Consider the following 14,253-nt stretch of genomic DNA (forward strand, 5'->3'; position numbering starts at 1 on the left):
TGCAAACTTTTTAAGGAGGCAAAAAGAGAAGGGGAGTAGAAAAAGGTTTCAGAAAATGTTGTATGACTCAGACATTTTGTTTCTGGTTATTGCATTTCTGAGAAATGCACTTGCACTTTATACTACATTATATCACAATATGTTTGTTTCTCTGAATATTCAATATGAACTGAAAATGAAGAACACTTAGGGGTATCTGCAGGAGAAATGGAGCTGTAGATAGCATCCTTACAGAAATAAAAAGAGGAGGATATACTTCTGACTGTAGCAAAATTGGGAGGATACATTCCCATGACTCCTATTTAGTTTAAATATTACTGCTGTCTCTTCATAAAGGCTACAAATACAATTGTACATTTTTCAGAAAAACAAAAATAAAGACTTTAATGCTTTCTGTTCATTCTGGAAGCTTAAAACTCTAAACCCCTGGAGATAATAAGCACATAATTTCAAAAGTTCATATCTTATAATTCCCTAACTTCAGAAAAATAATTCAGTAAGTTGTGGAATACAAAACAATAAAAGCAAAAAAACCTGACAGAAATGGAATATGCAAGCAGAGGGCATTGACAATTTCACTGATAAAGCTTCAGAAATCCCAGTACTAGTGAAAGACTCTGGTTGCCACAGAAGTTGTCAGTATTCTGGAAAAACTGCAGCTGTACTTTGAGTCCCACAGACAGCTAACTTCTGACAGCTGTGAATGGTTCTTTGTAAATGTAGACTTCTCTCTTTGACTCAAAGCTGAGCTTCTGGAAAATCTCCAAAACAGCTACTCTTGTGTGGCTGAAAAATGCTCCAATTGCATGCTAGGAGACGGCATGGCAGACTAGACACATCTAAACGTGTGTAAAATCTGCTGATGCTTTATTTTTCTTTCCCCATATCAGCATTGCAAGTTGTCCGTTTTGCGCTTCCTGTATACTTAAACCTAGGGAACATCAGTAGGCAGAAGGAGTGCCATAGAAATGCAGAGTCAAAACACGTGACAACAGACTGCTATTGAGTTAATGTAAACGGTAACCTAGGTTTCAAGGACTCGAGCACTCCATCAGAAAAATAACTAAATGTTGAAAGATGGTAGAAAGAAAAAATAATTTTTTAACAGCATGATCAATACAGATGAAACAGGATTTGTTTCAACAGTATCTTTTCAATGAGTGTTAACTCATTTTTCATTAAAATTTGTGAAATTTCAACAGTATTCTTGATAAGGAATGTAATTTTTAAAATTGTCTTTTATCATGAATTTTCCTTTTTTTACCCCACAGCCTTTCAGTTTAGGAAGCCTATTGATCATATTCTTGATTCTTTTTTTCCTGTCATGGGAATGACATACTTCAAGCATGTGCAAAAATCTCATCTAGAAGAACAGGTTGTTCTTTACTGTTCTGGGGTCAAATTAGTAATGGGGAGTGTCACTCTTGCATTGAGAATAATGCAGGAACAGGCAAGAGGCAGTATTGTAGAAAGAGTAAAGAAGGTTTTATTCAAGAGAACCGCATGGTTTTTATAGAGTGATACGATACATTCTATTTGATTGGCTAGTTAACAAAAACACCTTCCTCATACACTGTCCTTGAGAAGAACAGAAAGACGAAGTAGAAAACCACTACCTGCAGATTGTTTATACTTAACAAGTTATCATATTCCCTACAAATTCTCACAAGCCACTGTGAGAAACGCTTGCCATTTCTCTCTCTCTGTCCCGTGGCTTCCACAAGGGGGTGTAGAGAAACTCCCCTTGTATTCACATACCCTGCTTGTAGGCAAAGAAAAAATGCAGCCACTGTGTCTTGGCAGCTGTATGATCATTTTTCCTCTCTACTTGTGCAGTATCTTAAAGAAGGCAGATGAATGAGGAATGATGCGTTAGTACTGTGCAGCAGGGCTTGTCCCACCCCCAGAAGTTATGCTTACAGATACAATCTAGGAGAGACATACTTAGAAGATATATATTTATATGCTCTCCTATACATACCCATGCACAAATATAAATATATCCATATAGATGAGTTACACCTCTAGGACTTTCCTTCACACTCTGCCATCTGCAGAGACACCCTCTTGATGTGTGTCTTGAGTGATGGTGCAAGCACCTTCTTCTCTTATCACAAGGCTACCATTTTCTGCAGAGAAGAACCTTATTCAAGGGTCAGGCTGACCCCAAAAATCTTTGAGAGGAGCAAACGCAATACTGTCTTTGAAATATGATGTGACCATAGGCTATATAAAGCAAAGGCAAGTGTATGTATTTGCCCTTGTATTGGTACAATCTCATATCTGCAACACAGACAAAATTGAAATATAATAGAAGGGTATACCCCAGGAAAAAAAATGCATTTAAGAATGAAAATTGTCCTGTTGGTGAAATTTATTAAGGAAATACCATTTTTTAGCATTTTTCACTGTGCAGTAGGTATTTTAGAATGTATTCAGATTTTTTTCAGTACATATTTACTGGGTGATTTTAAAAATCTAAATTATCCTCATCACAAAGTTAATTCCAAAGAAGTAGCAAATTCCATGCTGTGAAACAGAATCTTAAAGTCTTATTCAGTTAAAAGTTTTGGCAATTATAGTCTGGTACATTTACAAATCCTGACATTTTAATGGTGAGCAGCTTGCATAACAAGTGATCAGCTGGAAATATATAATGCCACACAGTAGAATTCATCTGGATCTCAAAGTTCATCTCACATTAATCTTCAGAGTGTCTGGAACCGGTTCTTATTTACATGAGAATATTCAAGAGTCTGATAATTATGATCACTTATTCTCAACTGAAAATGTAAGATAGGCATGTGGAGTGGAAAGAAAGGAAATAATATCTACCCTCTCTATTCTGATAGAACCAAAGAGGTTTTTCCTCTTGATTGCAAAACTATCTTTTCAGATCTTTGAAAACTCTGTGTTCTTTAAAAACTTATTTTTTAACCTGAAGATATAACTGCAAGCTTTACCTTCACTTACTGGGTAATTTCACATCTTTGGTAACAAGGTCACCAAAGGAAACTACAACCTTGTTGATCAGTGTTGTCAGTCTGTGAAGAATCTGTCCAACATTTGTAACACTATGGCAAGCTTCACAAATGCATACAGCTCTTTTTATATTGTTAATTCATATAACTGAAAAAGTAACCCTGCTCTTGTTTAAGGTTTGAAAAGGATTGAATGCTGTAAACATTCAGAGTAAAAAGGTGTTCCTGGAGTGGAATTCTGGGTTAAGGCTGCTCAGATCATTTGAAAGATTGTTAACTGACGACTATAAATGGAAAAAAAGCCAAACAAAAGAGAGGAAAACTTTTAAATTTTTAGATCCATAATTGGCTTTATGGAATATAAAAGCCTAGCCTGCTACACATAGTACTTTCCCTAAGTAAGAATAAGTGTGATTTTGAAACCTGTCAATTTGAAGGGACAGTTAAAGTCATGCTATCAAGTTCCTCGGTCATAATTTCTTAACACTGAACTTGAAAGGAGTAGTCTCACCACATTTTCCAACAAACTAGAATAGTGTGAGTGGCATACCTTTCCTAGAACATTCCTTGAATGAGATATATGTGACAGATGAGCCAAATACTCGGTTGTAAACCCAGTAATATAGTATCAAATTACAGAGGAACTCAGAAGAAAGGAGTTGGAGAAAAAACAAAAAAATAAAACAACAACAACAAAAAAAACACCCCAAGATATTAACTTAAACATAGAAATTATGTTTTATTCCAAAAATAAATATATGATTTATGACAGAATCAAATCTTATTAGGTGCTTTATGAAGAAAAGAGAATAATGACGCAATCTACAAAGGAGCAACAACAGAATAACAAGAAGAAACAAAGTAAAATTCCTGTCAGCAGTTTTCAGAATACTTTAAGAATAATAATAATAAAAAAAAAGTAAAAAGAAAACACTACAATGCTCCACGCCAAAGTTCCTTGATATTCATTTAAAGCATTTTGACTGAATATGCTTTGGGCCATTATTAAAGTCAGTGCCTTTCTATAGCAGTTTTTTTCAATCGCTTTTCAATAATCAGCTTTATAACTGATAAAAGCACAGGGCTAACCTTATATTAGGTGTTTCCACCCTCCTTAGATTAGTGCTAAGTGCCATTATCTAGTTAAGATGTAAAGGAATGAGATCAGGACAAGTTAGGTGTAATGAATCATAATGTTAAGGCTGTCAGGAGGAGGAATTCCTCACTCTCTGAACTGGTATAAGCATCATAATGTCAATTAGTTTCTGGCTGGACCATATATGTTGAAGAACATGACAAGAAAAGATCTCTTACAAGATGTTTCTATGGTATATATTAGGCTGTAGATAATACATGAACGTATGGCACGTCACCCATGCTAGAGTTAAATATTTTACATGGTACTGTTTCTGATTCTCCATGCTCCAAAAAGAAATTGACTGCAGAGAAGTTAGTAGGTCAAAAACAGCACTGGGAAAAATCTCAGCAGAACAATGAAGAGATTGCAAGTCAAGAGCTGCTTTTAAGACATACAACTTCTCAGCAACAAAATGTGAATTTCTCACATGCATTGTACTTTCTTTGGGAGATGTGAAGGAGAAATGTAAGCCTAATTTACTCTTAAACAGGCTTGTTCTGAATTATAATATATCATGGAATACATTTATATGGGTTAAGAAAAAAAATTCTTTTAGCAGATTGACTCAGTCAAACATAATTTTTGTCTGTGTCAGAATCTTTTGTCCCTCAGAGTTGTTAATTCATCTGGTTTATGATTAAAGACTTCCCACAGACACAGTCTCAAACTCTATTTTTTTTTATTACTAACCTTTAAAGAACATAACACAATAGTGCAGAACTTTCATGTAAGCTGCTTCTTTTAATTTCCAGAACTGAGGTTAGCAGCATGGAAGCTTACTCATTTTTAGTGAGTTCTAGCATAGCCAAAAATAGATTCCTGAACCTGACTTTTTCCCATCTAGCTTTCAGCCCCTAAATGAGCCTGTACATTATTTTAGAGACTTACTTTCCCTGAGGGATAAAGGGACATAGTCAACTGAAAGAAATAGCTTTCTTGAGAGGATGATTCAGATCTTAAGGAGGCTTTTAACACCTGTTTACCATTAAGCACAGGGACAGCCTCGAGCAGAAAAGCCTCCTTTGAATTATGCTCCAGTACCTATCTGCTGTGCTTGAATCTTCCCAGTAAGAACAGCTCATCTCCCACTGGAACAATTTCTTGCCTCTTCAGGATTAGGTGTCACAGAAGGCTCTTCTGAGTGGAATTCTCTTCATTCACGTTCCCAGATATTCTAAGTCCACTTTGTCCCCCTTTAAGCATGCAAGCCCCTGAACTTATCCACAAGTTTTATCTCAGGATATTATTTATTTTTGAGTTCACTGAAGCTCTACCTTTTGAATCTCTTGTTATCAACAAACTTCTACTGGAAGTTATGTAAAAAAATGAGGGAATAAATGACAATGACAACAATAAACAACACATGATGCATTTTCTTAGGTGCTAATTTATCTAACATACATGTTGGATCTTTAAGCAAACTCTTTAAAGCTTTGGCAGTCTGTAAACTAGCAGCTTTAATTAACAGCTTCATTAATGAAAACAATTGAAAGAATCCTATCCTTAGCGGAAGAGTATTCAAGGCAAGTATTCAAGGCAATAAATAAGTTTTTCAGGTGTGCAAAGAATGAAGAAAAATTGTATGGCATTATCAGAGCAATTTCTAATATAGTATTATGTATATATATTATATATATTATACTATATAAGAATATATAAGGGTATAATATATATATATATTATATATAAGGGTGTATTTCTGGCATGCAAATCTTATTCCTACTTGCAAAAAAGAAACATAAAATTATATATTAAATAATGATAAAGACATTTGGATAATAGGTGGGGTTTTTCTGCAAAGTGAGAAGATTTGTTACTTTTTACTCTACATAAGTAATACATTTGATATTCAGAAATACAGTCTTTATTTGGGAAAGTATGCTGAAAGCAGAAGTATATGTTAAATGGCTAGAGATTCTATACTTGTCATATTTAGAAGGGTCAGAAAGTTTTTCACAATTGTACTATATTTTTCCAGCAAGGAATTTTGAATAATTTTGAATAAGAAGATAACACATGGGACACACGAGTCAATTAAATCAGTTTTTGTCAAAGGGAGGAATGCAAAACAAAAGGTTTATGTTTTACAGTAGCATTTTGGGTGTTAGTATAGCAAATTAAACTGTGGCAGTCAGCAGTCAGTACTGATAAATCACATGCAGTTATTGTTCTGAATATCCTGTCACATCTGCAAATTTAATAGGCAAGGGATGACAACATTTTCCTGTATGTTTTTTATACTTTGCTTCAGCATAACAAAGACACTTATTCCATTTCATCTTGGGTGTGAAGGTCAACCACTGGGCTCCATAAAGTGTATGCAAACAAAAAAAATGCTGGCAAAAAATATTATTAAGAACAAAGGAATACATAATGAAAGGAAATAAATAAAAATTTAATTTGCTCATTTAATAAAAAGCAATTTGTAGAATAAACAGGAATTTCTTTTATAAGAAAATGTAAGCAAAAAGCAAGGAAATTGATTTCTTATTACAGCATCTACATGAGATTTCAATCAATGTATAACAGCAAAAAAAGAAACAGAGACTTCAAATGCTAAAGCTCATCCTAGGCAAGGCAGACGTCATAATTCAGGCATGATACTCTTATTTACTGAAATTTTTGTGCCACAATTTTCAGCAATAAATTTGCATTAAAACAAAACAAAACAAAAGACTGAAGGAAGATATAAAGGACAAAATATTTCCAACATTTTATTATATTAGGAGTCTGATTCATATTCTGGATGAGATATAGGAAAGGGAGCTCTGAGAAATTAATAAATTTAATAAGGTATTAGACATTCCATATGCAACATTTCAGTTAACAGATCTAATTTTCCTTCCATTCCTGAAATAAATATTGGGGATAATATTCCCTTTCAACTCTCTTTGATCTGCTTTTTCTACCGTGACCTCAAATTTACAGGCAGCCAAGTACAGTTAAGCAATTTCCCAGTATTCAATTACCACTGGATGTCAATAAGACTGACATTCTCACTCCAAATTATTTTCTCTAAGTCACAGGTTATAGAACAGCACTGTGGATTGATGCTACCTGATCAGATATGTCTAGTGGAGAATGCCATTTGCAGCTGCTGGGTACCACCGTAAGAGAAACGAACATAGTAAAACCCCATGTGGCTTTCTACTTAAGCTTTGTAGGATGTTTCCATTCCACAGGGATATGTATAGAAATCTAGAGCTGAAATTACATTAAATCATAACTTTTACACCTTCTCTATGCAGAGATAAACTGCTCTTCAGAATTTTTTCCTCTGAAGATTCTAACTCTACACTGATCTTTACCAAAAGGTGTGAGAAGGTTCTTGGTGTATTATAACTTGTATAGCTTGCATCATATAAACAATGCTTGCAAGGCATTTCGATATTCTTAACTAAGGTATATCATATAGTTATGACAACTTTGTTTTCTTTTTATTCAATATAATGTATCTTTAGTGTCTTGCAAGATATCTTTATGCTTTATATAGCGACTATACACAATATAGAAGTTTTATGACATATATCACTAACATTTTTCACTGAAACCCATAGCTTCACTGGGAAACTAATAAAACACTTGTATTACTCAGTTATTTTAGTGATTATAAAACACAGATTCTTATTTGTGTTTTCCACTTGCCCACAATAATGTTTAATATCCCTTGCCAACAAATCTCATGTATTTCTTCACATTGAATGATAAAGCACCAGTTCTTCTTCTATTGCCTACAGTAAAAACATTGTAAGCAATAGATACTCATAGTAGCCTAATCCCAGCCTGTGGGATGAAGACTATGGGAACCCACCACATTATCTTTAAACACAGCTTTTAATTTTTTTTATAAATTTGTCTCATAGCTTTTTTGGTCTGTGAAAACTCAATCTTGTCAATTGAGGAGATATGCTTAAATTTAACTTAATTTAAAATAGACAAGTGGAAATCCAAAACAAATACCAGATTACTGTATTGGTGCTGAAGTACACAAGGTTAATGAGGAATAATGATTAATTAATGTATTCACCAATGCACAAGTTTTCAGTGCAGTGGACTTGCAACACTCTCACTCTTGCATTAGAAGACCATGAGCTCAAACCATCACTCCCTTAAAACCAGTAGAGACATTCAAACAAAATTATGCTGACAGTAAATACCTTTCGAATAAAGCCTCTTTCCATAATTCCAAATTCTTAGACTATGTGTGATACAGAAGTCCAGAAGTAAAGTGTTTAACAGTACTGACATCTCCAAAAAAGAGCTATTGTTCTCTACAAGAGAAGTAAACTCGGAATTATGGGTTCAGAAAAGTAGCTTTTCTCTAGTAATGTTTTGAATGGTATTGAGAAGGATGAAAGCTTGTTTGTTTGCTTGCTTGTCTTTTAAGTAAAGCTCTGTATTTTGAAAAAGAGAACACACTACTCAACAACAATGTTTTCTGGACAATATCAGTATAATCCTGCTCTCATTGTACATGAAGCCTTTTGATGTCAGAGAAAATGATTATTTAATACTCTGAGGTGTCTGTTCAAGTATTCTATTTATTATTACTGAAAGAAAACATCTCTTTTAATTCTTACTTTTATTGGGTTTTTTGTTATTATTATTATCAGGTAATAATAATAATAATTTTAAAAGCTTTCATGTCATAATAGCTTCTGACTTTGATTAAACAACAGTCCCACTGGAAGAATGTCTGCATAACATTTAATAGCCACTTGATTATGAAAAGAATTGGGGTCTAAACCACATTCTTTTCCATTACTAGTGATCTATTTAAACATTAATTGTAAGGGTTAGAGGGTTGTACAATCCATCAAAGGCTCTTAATTCTTGAAACACCCCATTTATCAAGATGTTCTAGAGAAGCTAATCACGGTACACGTTTTTTCATCACTCTTGATATACATAATTAATTGTGTTTACTACATGAAAATCCTTTTTTTATACCAAATGGTATGAATAATTTTTAAATTATAATAAATTTACCAAACATAAACCAGACTGAAATGTTTTCAGAAGACTTTTTCTGATTTTTATAGATATATATAATATAAATATAAATATATAGTATCAAAAAGGCTACATAATATCAAAAAGACTATATAATATCTAAGAGCCATATCTATTATTTTCCATTTTTCTTTTTAAAAAAGTTTGCTCTGAAGTATAATTGCACAATCATGAATCCACTCATATTTTCTCTTCAGTAACATGCAAGACAGTTGTCAAACAGAACTCGAAATCATGAAGGAAATTTACTATCATCTTTTCTACTCCTCCTGCTCAATTTCTACTCCTCCTTCAATCAATGCCTCCATCAGGATTTTCCCGCACACATATAGGGACACCTAGTGGCAGAAACTGATGAAAACTCTCCTCTAGGAAGACCTGGAGGAGCCAACAGTGGCATGAAATCCAGGTCACGCCGAGTAGCCAAAACATGCAAATTCAGTTAACTCGAAGGCGTTTGCACCTTTTTTTCATGCTCCAGTGAGTGAGTCTATTATTGAAAAATACAAAAAAACCATTCTTCATTTTCCTTTAATAAATCATAACACAGTTATAATGCCTCTTGGGTAGAATCATAAAATAAAAAATTGAGTTTTGTATATCACTTTTAAAATAAATTTTCATATTTATTTTAAGTAAGGACAAAGCTGGTAAAATCTGTCTGTGAACGTATGTACATAAATATGTGAAACTGACACATGTTCTAGTTTATATTTTGTAAATATGTGTCAAAACATATGATGTAGAAATGCATAGGAGTAGCAATGTTTTCCTGAAAAAGATTAAGGATTTATCTTTTTATTGCATTAATTAGTGTACGTTCAAATAGGTTCAAAAAATTATTTAAATGGCAAAACATAAAGCGAAGCACCTGCATCCCCTAAAGTTATGCAGGATGAACTTGACACACACACACACATATATATGTACATATATCTATATATATTTAGTCTTACCTATCATTTACAGAGCCTAGATCCAGTATTCAGAAACCATTAAGACTGATGAAGTACTTGCTGGGCACATTCATGTGCCTCAAGGATCAACATTTCTTGCTGTATGTCTTGCAGCAATCTTTTTCAAAGACATCAGGAATAATATTAATATTACTGAATCACTTGGAAGTCTAATTTCCACATAATCCCCAATTTTCAAGTTGTGATTTCTCCTGGTTTTGCCGCTTGTGAGGAACAGATCATTAGAAATTCTCATGGGATGCTCAACTTCTCCAGAGTGAACAAGGGTGGGACAGGTCAGGTTCTGTGTTTGAGGGAGAGTATACTAATCATGTTTGAATTTTTGCTAACTAATGTGTTGTAGAAATTTTAAGCCTGTTCCTTCTCTTGAGTGTTTTAACCATTAAGGCAGAAAACACCTGCTATTTCTCTTGAGTTTCTCCTGGTAAATATGTTTTTCTTAGCGTAAAAAAATCAAAGCATAAAGAAAATAATAGCCTAATAGATTTATACCTTAAGGTTACCCCTCTATGCAAGGATATTAATAAACCTCTTTTCCTACTCTACAATTTCCACCAGAAAAACTAAGAAGGTATCTCAGAGGAAGAGCTCATATCCAGAAGAAAACAAAATCCTTTATTTCAGTTATTATGGATAGATTAGGTACCTTACATTAGACATATTTGACATGAAGTAATTGTAATTATTTGATAATCCTAAGTATAGCAAGGGGATAAATGAAAAGTCAGAGCAATTTTATAGTGACAGAATAGTTTAGGAAATTTCAGAGAGATTTTTTTGCAGTATGCCACTTAATCCATGCCATGTCCTACTGAAAATGCTGAAAATTTAGCTAGTATTTTTGAGGTAATGGAACTGAGATGAATTTGATTTTCATAAGTAGTAACAGAAGCATATTGCTGAAAGGGACTATCTACATTTCTACATTCTCAAAATTGAGAGTTACAATACACTTAATATTTAGTTGAAAAAAAAAGAGATCTACAGAACTTTTGGTCCAGATGGTACTACCCACTGACTCAAAACCTTTAATTCTTTAATTTGCAGTAAAGAACAAAAGCCAAATCTCAAATCTTCCTTGGGGAAAAAGAAAAAAGGGAGGAAGAAGAGAATAAAGGGCACTGCCAATGGTCTGTGGAGACTCCCTCATCAGGAGGAAACATGTGAGAACTTCTTTGCCCAATGTTCTAGGAAATACATGTCCCCTATACAAAGCAGAACAAAAGAAAGAAAGAAATTAACATAACTCAGAACCTAAATTATACAATAAAGGGAGAAAACATCCTACCTGACCTGAGAGCCTGAAGTAAGCCCTCAGGCAGAGAAGAGATACAGTATAAGTGTAGAAAAAACATATTCCAACTTCTTCAAAAAGCCCTTTCCTTTCCAACTTGCCACAAATGTACCTTTTCTAACACGAACTGTCCCGTTTAATTACAAAGTTTTTTATTTTCAAGTTCTATTTAAAAAAAAAACTTTGTTGGCCTGATCACCTATTTGGAAGACCTTTCCAGTCTCAGACAGTCAGTAAACTTCTTCCCTTTCCTAGGTGTTATAATCAATGCATATGCATTTGATGGCATGCCAACATCCCTTTTCAGTTCAAATACATTCTGTTTTGTTTAGTTTTTTGGGGTTTTTTTTAGCATTTAACTAAAAATGAATTTGTAAGGAATCATATGTCCTTTCAATATCTATTTGGCTATGTATTCCTTTTTTTTTTTAATCTCTCTTCTGTAGACACATTTTCCATGCCCCAATTACCATAGTTTCTTCCTGATCTTTAGACTTCATTTTAGTATCTTCTTTGAATATGACTAGAACCACACATAATACACCAGGAACTCATGAAAAAGCACATCCTTTACAATACTAATAATGCCTTTTTACCTATTATGACATCCTGCCTAATACATCATAAAATCACATTTTTCTTTTCCCTTTATAGAAGTACTTAAATTATAATAGCAACCTCTAACCCCTTCCTGATTGACTATTAGCTTTAAATTTCTGAAATTTTTTATAGACTTGGATTTTCCCAGTTTATAGTAAAAGTTCTAATTCAGGAGTTTGTAGAATGCATTATTCAATTTCACACTATTTCTATCAGCCTAGACCAAAAGAAAAGCAATATACAGACAGACATGAATTGAATTTAGAAATACTGACATGTTAGAATATAGACAATAACACTAAAATTGTAAAATATTTACATTGTATGTATATATATATATGTATTTGCACATATATATATGTATCTCAACACATCTGTTTCTCAGAAAGACCTCTTATTTTGTCTAAAATTTCTGTCCAGACACACTTACCTTACACCCTTAAATCAGTGCTATGTGTATTACAAAACAGCTGATCCTATTCTAGGACATAAAACTGCTGGACCAAATGCTTGTGCCACAATATACTGAGGATTTCTCTTACCCTATTCCTACTTACACTACACAACAAAATTTACATCTCTTCTTACCAGAAACAGAGGCAACTTTTCTGGCACCTATTTGGTCTGGGCCTACTTTATTGTTAATGTCCACCCCATCCTTTAACAACCATCCCACTTCTTAAGTTCTCATTTTATTTACATTGCTTTAAAAGTTTTTACTCTGTTTCTATGCAAGTTTTGGTATAACAAGGTTTCTGACCATTCTCAGTTTGGTTTTATGCCTTCTAATTATTGATGCAGATTTCTTCTTGCTAATCAGTATCTCTTTTTCGTTCTCTTTAGATTTTGTGCTTACTCTTAATAACTTGCTTAAGGCTTCTGCCTTCTGGGAATTCTTTTTCATTCCAGTTTAGGTGGACTATTGTGTTTCTTCCCTTCTTCTCCGCTGTAAAAAATCCAATAATATCTGCTCTTTTTTTTTTTACATAAAGTAGCATTTTTCTTTTCTGAATTCTTCTTCCAGTACTCACTAAAATTTTTTATTTCTGAGTTTGCCCTTCTGAAACACTGGACTGCAGTAACAGATCCTTCACATTCTTCGGTCTTGAAATTTCACATGAAGTAGAAAAGCTCAAAAGCATTATTTTTTTTCTATCATTAGTTTATCCTGCAGATCCTATAATTTACTACAATTTAATCTAATTTATCCTTGTCTCTTGCTTGCTCAATATCTGTTCCATAAAAGAAGCTATCCTCTAACATGATCAAATTCATGTCATCCCCAGCAACACTGGCTGAACTTTCTACTGATGCTTTCCCATAAGAAATAACACAAATCTGCATGACCACACAATCTTAGCATTATTTCCCCCCTCCCCATATTTGTAGGCATTGTTTTCCAGCTCCAATCTGGACCAGCAGATTCATAATAGATTGCATCCCTAGTATTTTTCCTACCCTTTGCTCAATGATTTTTTTCAAGTGGACACTATCTCATCTTCACCCTCAAATTTAACATTTTTTATTGCACTATTGTTAACAGTTTTCACTCCTTAACTTGTTTCAGTGCGTGACCATGACATTATTGCAACACTTTCTTTGTCTTTCATAAAGAGTGTCTATCCTTCTGTTCCAATATAATTCATTCAACAAGTTTGGAACCTCCAAATTCCTGTTTTTCCATGTCTGATTCCACAGGCTTGATCAACTGTTCCTGCCAATGTTATAAATTATAGAAAGAAGGTAGACCTGAACACTTACAAGTTGTATATTTAATGCATGTATGCCTCATATGCTTTTGTTGAACTATCTTTACTCTGGCTCCATTCTCACTCAGGTCTCTCTACTTGTATTCCATAATATAATGATTACATTACTTATTAGTTATTAGTTATATATTATATATATATTATAATATGATGATTATATTAGTTATTTCCAACTTTCTTTCTGAGTATTTCAGTTTAAAGGAGTTTAGGATTTCTCAGTTTAATGAAAGGTAGATGAAAAATAAATTAGCAAGAGGCAACACTAAAATTAAAAAAAAATCACAAATTTAGTATTATTTAATGTTTGATGGTTTTGCTTTGGTTTAAAATGACAGTTCTAGTTCAAATACTCAGATATAACTTTTCACTGCCAGAAATACTTTTGGACTAAGAATAAGAATGAATGGAACAACAGCATGATAGTTCTACACTAATAACTATTTAAATCTCCCACATGCTACTAAAACCATCTAGCAGTGTA

General features: G+C 33.4%; 1 protein-coding gene across 6 annotated transcripts in view; it reads right to left on the reverse strand.

Annotated features, from left to right (window-relative positions):
* LOC113459339 (uncharacterized) overlaps positions 1 to 14,253 on the reverse strand; it is a 68,671-nt gene that overhangs the window by 49,132 nt on the left and 5,286 nt on the right. The window contains exon 3 of one of the 6 annotated variants that reach the window (XR_012579092.1): positions 1,251 to 9,622. The exons of the other annotated variants lie outside the window; for them this stretch is intronic. The gene's annotated coding sequence lies outside the window, so the exon portion shown is untranslated. Of the gene's footprint in view, positions 1 to 1,250; positions 9,623 to 14,253 lie in introns of those variants that run through there. 6 annotated transcript variants of the gene reach the window in all.

This window comes from Zonotrichia albicollis, chromosome 2 (assembly GCF_047830755.1).
Source record: "Zonotrichia albicollis isolate bZonAlb1 chromosome 2, bZonAlb1.hap1, whole genome shotgun sequence".
Lineage (NCBI taxonomy): Eukaryota > Metazoa > Chordata > Aves > Passeriformes > Passerellidae > Zonotrichia > Zonotrichia albicollis.